The sequence below is a fragment of the Larus michahellis genome, chromosome 1 (assembly GCF_964199755.1).
Source record: "Larus michahellis chromosome 1, bLarMic1.1, whole genome shotgun sequence".
NCBI classification, from domain to species: Eukaryota; Metazoa; Chordata; class Aves; order Charadriiformes; family Laridae; genus Larus; species Larus michahellis.
In genome coordinates, this window is record NC_133896.1 from 149,035,964 (window position 1) to 149,047,034 (window position 11,071).

The window sequence follows — 11,071 nt, forward strand, 5'->3', positions numbered from 1 at the left end:
TTGAGAAAAAATAGTATCCTTACAGCAGAGGTGCCTGGCACCCCATCCTACCCCTCCTGCTTTCTAACCTTAGACATAGATAAGCGCTAGAATGCCCGATCTAGGCAGACCATGTATTTTGGTCAATATGAGTTTTTAAAACCTTGTGATCTCCATCTCTTGGTGATGATCTGGCAATGCTTGATCTACCTGCAGTCAGGCAGCTGCCCAACCCCGTTTCTTGAGTTCTCTCAGCTTCTTTGTTATTTCTGCAATGCTCGATTCACTATTAGCTTCTCCAGAAATGAGTAAGTAGAACAAACTTCTCCATGGTACCCTATCCCTCGTGTTCTAACCAAGCTGCCTGGAGACATCCAAACTTATTGTAGACAAGACCCTTGAAATTTTTATCAGTTGCTACAAGTGAAGACACTGAAGCTTTTCTGCTGCCCGCTTTTCCATTGTGGACCTGCACTGGCTCACCAGGATCTTCTTTTTTTTCAGTAACAGCTTCCTTAACCAGATGCCAACTCCTCTTCATGTACAGCTCTCCCTGACCCCGTCGGGGCTTGCTGATCCTTTAGGATGGAGACAGGCTGCCATTCTGAGCCGCGAGAGTCCTCTCGCGCCCTCCTGCAGCTCCAGCCAGGGCCGTGTGGCCGCTGGGGGAATGCCGCAGCGCTGGCTGAGCCTGGTGTGGTGGGACGAGCGGTCCCCTCCGCCCCAGGTGAGCCTAGCCCTCACAGCACCCCAGCGCAGCAGCGGTGCTTCTGGCCGATGGCCCGACAGCGTGACTGCTCCCAGCGAGGTCAGATGGAGGTGGGTGCTGACCCTCTCTTGCCAGCGGCGCAGTTTAATGGAACCCCCTGGATACGCCCGTCGGCCCCGAGGGGAGAAAGTAAAACGGTGGAGCGATGAGGCGGTAAATGACAGTCCTTCAGGCAGCTCTGGGAGCAACGGGTGAGTTCAGCCGTCGCGTGGGCATTTTGCTTTTTGAAGGACCACCCAGTCCGCAGTGAACTGCTAGTGGAAGCCACACGGAGGGGTTTCCCCTCCGCCTGCCCCTGCCCGGGCTGGGCTGCGGTGCTGCTCCCTCTGGGCAGGGCAGGGCAGGCCCGTAGGCCGGATGGATGAAATAACTCCCTCCTCATTCCCTGCCCGAAAGCTGTCGGTGGTTTTTCAACGGGATCATTTCCTTTCTCGGGTTTATCAGGTGGCTCCACAACCAATTGCACCGGCCCAGTAAGGGGGGGACAGGAGAAAAAGCACTGCTAAGCCAGCCCTGCCCATGAGTCCTTATCGTTCCCCTTTAGCAGGCCCGAGGCTGCAAATACCTGCCAAAATGCCCGCTCCCCTCCCAGAGGCAGGAGCTGTGTGCTGGCCACGGCCGCTTCTTTTACGGCTGCAGGGAGGGAAGCCCTGCTGAGCTGTGAGCATGTTTCTTGTCGGCAAAGCACAGCCTCAGGGAGAGCCACCTCTTTGTCCGCTGGAGATTGGGATGTGTCGAGGCGGGATGCTGGCTGGCAGGGGGGAAGCAGTGGGGGCACATGGCTGCGTGTGGGGATGGGCGAGGAGGCGACCCTGCCTCCAGCATCATCCCCAGCAGACGGATCCTCCTGGTGCTCCCCCGGGAGGCGCAGAAGCCGTGGACATGGGATACCCCTCATCCATCAGGTGAAGCGGGTGGTGCTGGGGGAGCCCCTGCAACACAGGGGTTCCCAGGCGCCTCTGGCATTTTGGAATTGTTTGCAATTTGTTTGCAATTCATTTTTTTTTTTTTTCTTCAGTACTTCTGTCTTGTGGAAGCCTTTCATCTTGATCCTGTTTGCAGACACAATGTTTGTATCCTAGCCGGCTCCTTTGCTAGGGTAATCTGGCGTTGTCGGGTCAGGGGGCTGGAAGTCCAGCTTCGAGGCTTTTACCGTTGGATCAAAAATGCCACGGCCCCATGGCATGGGTAACTAAATGCTGTGTAGGCTTATTTTACCAATTCAAACTTGCTCAAATGATTACTGGTAAAGTAATGTTGTTGTTATCAAGCTCAGTGTAAGGTTAGTTATGGTCTGTCCCGGAGCCAGGATGAAGCTGACCCAAATTTTGCATTGTAGACGTTGGCTACGTCAGTGGGAATGCCATCGTGTGGCCAGGTAATTAGTCTTTCTAGCTTGTTATGCACAAATCCAAGTTGTTTGTTGTGAAAATGGCAACTATTTTTAATGGCAGTAGGCTGTTTAACCCTTTTTGTGCACTGTCAGAAGACAAATATATGTGTCATGGGAGCACAGCCCCTGGGAGTAAGAAGCATGTTTGTTATAAACTCTTCATAAAAATAGGCAAGCACGACTCCAAGTGACAGTCTTGGCTCCAGATGAAGTCACTTTTGTCTTCAGTCACTGGGTTTACCTCTCAGTGTCGGTTCAACAAATAAGACTGCCTGCACACTGCAGGATGTCAACTGATGTTTGCTTCCAAGATGGTCTTGCTTGGTCCCAGGCAGTTTGCAGTGGTGTTAAGAAACCTATGTGTAGGCATGACCACAGGAGGAGAAGCCTGTGGAACATTTTCAAGCTTCCTCTGTGGTTAAGGCACAGGACCGGGAGTCAGGAGACCAAAGTTCCTGCTTTGTACAGAAAAGCTATCTCAATACATAGGCTGCATTGATAACACGGATCTCGTAAGAGCACTACACACATTTCTTTGATGGGGCCAGGGCTTCATTCTTGCCAGGCGGCGCACTGCAGAGAATTGGCTCATCCCACCTAGAAAAAGCAGCCATCCTGAAAAGGGAGCAAGGACAAACAGCAGGGATGCTCACTGGGCTGCTAAACGGTAGATCACTCTGCCCATGAAAGTAGCCTCAAAGTGGTGAGCACTGAGTGGGAAGAGGAAAGAGCAGGCAACCGGTGACTGTGCTTACTTGTCACAAGAATTGTGTCACGAGAATTGGGAAGGATTGCCCTTAATTTAATTATATAAACATATGAAGTTTATAAACAAATTAATCTTGATCTGGGAATTGTTTTCCAAAGACGTAAGAGTTAGAGGCTGTAGAGACAACTAATGGAAAACAGTTTGAGCAAATATTTCTTTGCAATAGCTGGTCACAGAACAGCTCACATGCTCAAAGCGTGCTTTTGGGATATCCATTTTGCAAGGCTTTGAAGGCAGAAGTAGGGAGGACAAAATCCCTAGCTAGAACTTGCTTACAGCTGTTTAATTTGAAAGATAGCTATACAAGCTGTTTTCCTCCATTTGGGAGTGGTACAAACTGTCTTATCACCTTCTCATCTCTTACAGAGTGGTGACAATTGCTGCTAGGGCCTTACAGGAGACGGTAAAACGACTGCTCTGTGGCACCTCTGGGAGATTTAGGTTACTTTATGGTCTCAAAACTACTCTGAGACAGTAGAGTTTGCAGGAGTCGTCCCCTCTACCCATCAGAGCCTGGATCCAGCTTTACTGCTGCTTTTAGGAAAGAGGTGAATTGCATCTATGAGCACTCATTTACTGACGTGGCTGATCTTGGGGTCATTTAATGAGTTTTCAGTAGCTTGTCCATTGCTTAAAGACAGCAGCTCCTAATAGTAACGTCATAACTACGCTACTGCTATGTTGGGAGGGGTTGAAAGGTATCTGCTCTGGGTTAAACATTAACTAGTCAGAAAAGCCACCTTGGGGATGACAGACTGCTCTGAGAAGGGGCTGTACTATGTGGGGGTGGGATTTGGGCATGATGGAGGTCTTTCATCTGGCGAGTTATGAATCGTGATGAAGTGGAATGATGCTTTCCTACCATGGAGATGGACTTTGGGTTGCCAACACTGAGCAGTCCTCAGCACCCTGTGTGATGCTCATCAGAGATGAGCATTTGCATGTAACTCAGAAATGTGAGGTCAGCCACGGTCCCTAGAGGATGCCCACGGTGATGGTGCAGAGCTGGTTTCCCTTGGGTATGGCTTTTGGTCTGATGGAGTTACGTCGGTGAATAGAGTTTTTAATAAATTTTGAACCAGTCATTATAATCCTGCAGTTTGCTGTTATAGGATACTGGACCCTTAAAGAGGTGAAAAGTTCAGGTCACCCGTGATAAGTTGCCTCTTACAGAGACCTGACAAAGACTGTGTCTGGCACAAAACCCCAATATAGCAGATAGAAAAGGAGAAGCTGAAAAAAGCCAGTGGGTATTACTGGGTCTGGACCTCTTTAAACAACCCTGTTGATGTTAATGTGAAATATCTCTGCCATTCCCAAAGACACAACTGCTCCTTTCCCATGGAGAGTTAAAAGGTCAGAAACAAAAACTTGGAAGTGCGATGAAACAGTGTCTTGTGAAATACACTTCTCCCCTGTTCAAGTCTGATGTGGAGACAAGGATTTATGGTGATATGTTCTTGTAGGTGAGCTTATGGGAGCCAGCTGTGCTTTAAAAGCCTGGGAAGAAAATTCTTTTCGCCAGTCTGGCAAATGTTGAGTTACACCCTGGAGAGGTGGAGATGTTTCTGCTCAACGAGACTAACAGGACAGATTCTGTGAAATGGGGCTGGAACACGTTATAACTTTTCTAGCAGAATCGTATATGAAATATGTGTGTATCATTAACTATTATTATATACTATTATTAATTATACATATATATGGCAAAAAAATTGGGAGAGGAATATATAACTTTGATAGGAAGAAAAAATGTTGTGAACCACTATTAAACTTTACTGAAGAATCATAGCAGTCAATTACCTCCTTCCATGAAAAATTCAGAAAACTTCCCAGTTAAGCAAATTAGTTTCATGCCTTCTAGAGACATATTCTCCACTCCGCCTCACACACAGAAATAATGGCTCCATAACCCTATTTGAGACTGACATTTGCCTCTGCATGGACACCAGCATAACTATCCTGCAGTGATTGTTTTTCTCACCCTACTCCAGACTAGTGCACGGTGGGGAAGTAGAAAGGGGGCATTTGAGGTTACTCTGGAACAGATGTGGAGACCAGCATAGTTGCAGAGAGATGTAGAATTTGGAGCCACTCAGATTTTGTTTCTCTATGTAGATGAGAGATCCGCACAGATAAAGATTTATCTTTGTAATTGCCTCAGCTGAGTTATGATTAACCCTAAGGATATGGGATGACTTTTGAACATGAAAGTCCTCTTGTGCAATGAGTACTGTCTCATGCTTGTTTTGACGTATGTACTCATGCATAAAAAGGGTGTTTCCTCTTGTAGTTGCATCTTCTCATATGGAAAGTCATGTAGTGGTCCTGATAGTCCTCTATGTATCACCCGGCTGCTGCTCTCCTGTCCTTGGACCCCTGAGGCAAGGTATAGATGTCCAGCTCTCCCTGGCCTGCAAAGACAGTCAGCGTTTCGTGTGTGGGGCAGCTGCGACGGCTGGGGGCTACGGCTGGGAGCAGGAGCAGGGTCAGGCAGGCAGTGAATGTCACCTTTCAGGACCCTGAGCTTAAAGGGTACCATTGTTATCTGCATCCCTCCCTGACTGCATCCCATGACTTGGTGCGTGGAGCCTTTCACAGCTGATACAGGCACAGACAAGAGGGCTGGGACGCGCGCCTGTCTCCTTGCCAGCAGTGTGCTGCAAGCAAGGATCAAAAGTTCACGGGTGCTCTGCTCTTCCTTGCAGGCCCCCCGCCCCGCTGCTGGCGATGCACGCTCAGTGCCGGGCTGACCAGTGTGACAAAACCTGTAGCTTGATACGAAACACTCGGAGACCTCTAATAGTAGAGCCCATGTAAAGCATGGGGTAGGTTTGTTTAATATGACCGGGGACTGAATGACAGGACTACCAGTACTGTCTTAGCCTCACCCTGAAATAAAAAGATCACGGAGTTGGCTGCCAGAGATTAATTTCCTCTGGTTTTCCTTGCTGCAGCCCTGCCTGGAGCAACTGTTTATTCCTGTGCGCTCTAGGAAGTGAATCTTTCATTTAAGTTTTTGAGTGTGTTTTCTTCAGCTCTGGCATATATCAGCACAGGCTTCTTGGACGGCCAATTCAAGATGGCAAATCAACATCCAACTATTAACTTGCCACTGAGTGGGCAGTGTTGCTGGAAAGCCATACTGTTCCTGCAGAGGAAACCAGCCAGTTGTCACATTCATTACAGCTGCATGGTTTGCAGATATAAACTATAGACTATATTTCTTCCCACTCCCCATATCTTTTACCTTTCTACTTTCCCTTCTGAAGAAAGTTATGCTATTTCAGGTTGGTGTTGAGCAAATGGACTTTTCTGCCCCTCTGTTTTCCCCAGTTCTGCTCACTTCCACTCCACTCGCCATCCAGATCTCCTCTCTATTGCAGATAGGCCCTCACAGGGGTAGGAAACAAGAGGAAGAGCCAGGAGCATACAAGTAGAAAAATGATAACTAGAGGAGAAAGAATCAGATGAGGCAGATGAGGAAAGAGCCCAGGCACAGCTGGACTCAGGCTTCTCTGGGCCTGGTGTGCATTTGCTCAGAGAAGCTCCAGGAAACACAGAGAAACGGCAGTGCTGCTAAAGGGTGGTGCACGTGGACACTTGCCTGAGGGGGATCAAATTGTTCCTGGTTAGAAAGACCCCTTGCAAAGACATCTCCATCTTCCCCTTCACTGTGCAGGAGACGTAGGCATCTCTCTCCGGGGAACCGCTAAATTGTGTCACCTAAGGCTTCATCCCTCCCAAAACTAGGTGTCTAAGGCCAAAGCGTCCACATATGAACTCAGTGTCTGTTTTCCCCATTTTGGGATGCGAAGGCTTAATCAATACAGTCACAGAATCACAGAATTGTAGGGGTTGGAAGGGACCTTCAGGGATCATCTCGTCCAACCCCCCCTGCCAGAGCAGGGTCACCTAGAGCAGGTTGGACAGGAATGCATCCAGGTGGGTTTTGAATGTCTCCAGAGAAGGAGGCCCCACCACCTCTCTGGGCAGCCTGTTCCAGTGCTCTGCCACCCTCAAAGTAAAGAAGTTTTTCCTCATGTAGAGATGGAACTTCCTGTGTTCCAGCTTGTGTCCGTTGCCCTTTGTCCTGTTGCTGGGCACTACTGAGAAGAGTCTGGCCTCATCCTCTTGACACCCGCCCTTTAGATATTGATAAGCATTGGTGAGCTCCCCTCTTGGTCTTCTCTTCTCCAGGCTAAACAGACCCATGTCCTTCAGCCTTTCCTTATGAGAGAGGTGCTCCAGTCCCCTCATCATCTTGGTAGCCCTCTGCTGCACCCTCTCCAGCAGTTCCCTGTCCTTCTTGAACTGGGGGGCCCGGAACTGGAGACAGTACTCCAGGCGCGGCTTCACCAAGGCCGAGTAGAGGGGGAGAATGACCTCCCTTGACCTGCTGGCCACGTTGATACAGTCCTGACAGTTTTTAATCTCATCCTGCAGTGGACCGTGGTGGGGGTGTCCCTTTCTTAGACTCTGCTGACTACAATGACCCTTCATCTCCAGGGAATATAAGTGGGAGTTTAGACCTGTGGCTTTTGTGTAGACACATGAAATTTGCCATCACGAACCCCTCCCTACTTTAGGATGATTTGTCCATTAGAGGGGTCCGTATCTTTATTTAAAAGAGCAGGAGAGCGGTTAGGCTAGACACCCAGCTTTCATACAGCGATGGCAGCGCAGCGGGAGGGGATTAGACAGTGGGTGGAGGAGCAGCTGCCCCTCCCACGGGTAGAAGGCACCACCAGCAGGTTACCCCACCGCCCCGCTCCGTCCCCAGCCCCCCATGGTTGAGCAAGCAGCACTCTCCTGCCTGGAAAGTCCGTCAGGAATGCAAAAGCCCCTCTCTGTTGGTCTGAGCTACGCGAGTTTCACACAACAGCCAGACTGTTCGCAGGCACATTATTCCCTTCTGAGAAACAAGTCTTTCTTCCACCTCTACAGTGGGGACTTGTTCAGAATACATGGGCTATGATCTTATTTATCTTTTTATGTCTTTGTCTTATTTATTTATTTATTTCTTCATCTTAACTTAAAAACCAGAAGCACATGGTAATTTTCTCCATAAAATCCTATATAGGGGGTGGTGGAAACCCTGCTTTTGCTATGAAAAAAAAAGGTAATGAAACCAGAACCCAAGCCTGGTTTGCTGCCCAGCTCTGGTCAGTATTGACTCATGGAAACCGAGAAGTTTCAAAACTCAGTATTGGTAAAATGGTTTGAGTCCAGACCTCAGTTATCTCCTGTTTTGCTTTTCAGGCTTGTGGGTGCAAAGTCCTAAATCAAACCGAGGAACATCACAGCTTTCTCTCTGCAGTGACGTGCAAGGTTTATAGCTGTGATTTCATAATTTACTAGTACTTTTTGCGTGTCTTTTTATTCCCATTGCAGATTCTTCTGCGAGCACAAGGTATGATGTTCCATGTAGTACACCAGCGGCATGCTGAATGCATTCTTTTTGGAGACTTGAGGCATACGCCATGCGCCACTTTTTCTAGTGCAATTATATGATGTTAATTTGCTATTTTTTCTTGAATCTACTAATAGAATTAGGGAAGCAAAATGATTTTTATTAGCAATATAAGCAAATCCAACAACATTTCAACCCCAGCTTTCACACTTCCTGTGCCCCGAGTGTTCCTGGAATGAGAACATCATAAACCCAGATATGAGCACAGTTTGGTGCTTGAAGGGCATTTCAAGGCATTGCAAGCACTGACAATCTGCCATTAATTTGGAGTGTTTCTGCCAACTCCATCAGCCACATGCATGCTGGAGTGTGGTCTTCTGTGCCCCATTCACTCTTGACAGCCTGAGCCTGCTCCATCCTTTCAGTGCTCATCTGGATCTTTTTGCTGACACCTTGCTTTCTGCTTTCCAATGTTAATTTGTAAGCCTGTCTGCCCTAGCTGTCTACTGGTTGCATTCTCCCCTCTACCTCTTCCCCTCGGCCATCCTTTGATTGTCTTGCTAGGAATAAACTTTTTAACAGCTGACTGGACTCACTGTATTGATTCAGCCTTTATAGTCCAGCCTCAGCGGTAACACCTGCGTCTCTATAACCCATAAAGCCATTCCCACACTTCGTGTTTCTCTTGTGCCGCAGCTTTGCTCAGACCCAGTTGCTGGCTCTACAGCTCTGGGAGTTGAGCCCCACCTGCTTTTGTACACTTTTGCTGAAGTTCCTACTGTCCTTGCTTCACGGATCTAGGAAAAGAATAATAACCCTGCTATTTTCCTGCCATTTCTCATCTTGCTCAGACAGCAGCTCCAGTTTCTCAGGACGTAAATCAGGGTAGTGAAGTGCATCTGGTATTTTCTCCTTCTGAACCATGGAGTCTTTTAGGTCTGCTCAGCTGCTGTTTGTACAGGATCTGCAGCTAAACTGCTTCTGAAACCCCTTTCCACCATAAAGTGCTTATCTGCTTCCCATATTCGATTTGTCCCACGCATCCTGAGTGTCTTGAGTTCATCTTTATGTTTTCCCTAAGGATTCCTTAGCTCCAATTTTTGATGCTGGGCAACTTTCTTCTGCTGCAGACTGGTGAGAATCACTTCACTTAATCATCTCTTCAGTACGCTCATCTGGGTAGACTTGACTCTTCCAGGCTTTTTATAGCCGGGGAGGGAAATGCTACAGCTCTTTCCAACCTGGTGATGTACTCAGCTTCGGAAAGCCTGGAAAAGCACAGCAAGTCCATGGCATCAGCAGTAACTTGTAGTTTCTGTGTGCACAGCAGCCTCCAAATTATCACACATTTATATGCGGATTTTGGGTTATTTCTACATTTACCACGAAATGCCCTCACTTCTATGGCTTGGTCTCCAGCTAAAGGTTTATAGGCATATATAGCATGAGTTTGATTTCCCATTTCACTAAAGTGCATGAAGTCACCGATTTAACATATAAGATTTTGGGTTATTTCTACATTTACCATGAAACGCCCTCACTTCTATGGCTTGGTCTCCAGCTAAAGGTTTATAGGCATATATAGCATGAGTTTGATTTCCCATTTCACTAAAGTGCATGAAGTCACCGATTTAACACATAAACTTCACAGGAAACATTTCTTTTGACTTCTCGGTATTTCTGCCTGGCCTTCCACTGTTGATATGGCTATCACAGTGATGTAGCACAGATCTTAATGTCAGTGTAGGTTAAATGAGGTGATGGGTGTTTAATGAACTCTTATGGCATAAGAGTTATGCAGAGCCTGCATCCCTTTGATGTGTGCCCTCTTGAAATACTACACTTACTGTGCAGGTCAACGATGTATTACTCGCTCCTTATCCTGTTCGCTGTCTTCTGTGTTGTACATCATCTGTAGAGAGGGAAACTGCATCTTTTTCTGTGTTTTTTTCAGCATCTCCTGCTTTGGGGTCCTTAGCTATGGATGAAGCATCTAAGCAATAGAAACATAAATAAATGATTATACATTTGGAGGTGAATAATTTGTCTTTCTAAAGGGATTCTTTTTTTGTATCAGAATAATTTTTGAAGGGAGAACCGGATTCACTTGCCTCCATAAAATTGGATGGGAGGGCACCTGCATGTTTATAATCTATCTGCAAATAAATATTTTCATGGAAATTATGTCTTCTGTGATTAAAAAGGCCCATCTCATGCTGGCATATTGCACATATTAGAGCAGTCAGGCAATAGTTGTCCTGTGATACTGGGGTTAGTTATAAATAGATTGGCATTCACAAAACATGACCAGGCGCTTCTTGAGTTACAGGTGTGTAAATAACTTCCTCGAGCCTAAGCTATTGTTGCCTTTGTAGGTGACAATCTGATTAAACTGGAACCTATTTTACAATAAAAAAGCACCCATTACATTACATGTGCTCTATGACCTTAAAAGACCCCACAAACAAACACTTAAAAACACACTTTTGGACAGTTAAGTACCTCCAGCAACAGCTCAAATGGAACATTTTAACAGAAACTGCACGATGGACCACCTTATCGCATTTCCTCACCAGACTGGTACAGTAAGTGCCTCTCCCCAGCAGCAAGAGAGAAGAGATGGGCCGTGGATGTACATCCATGGTGCACATCAAATGAGAACAATGGAGATAACTATTGATGACCTTATGGATAATCCTGAGGGAGCTGGAAGTGTTCATCTCTGCCTTGAAGTCTTAGAAGGTCAAA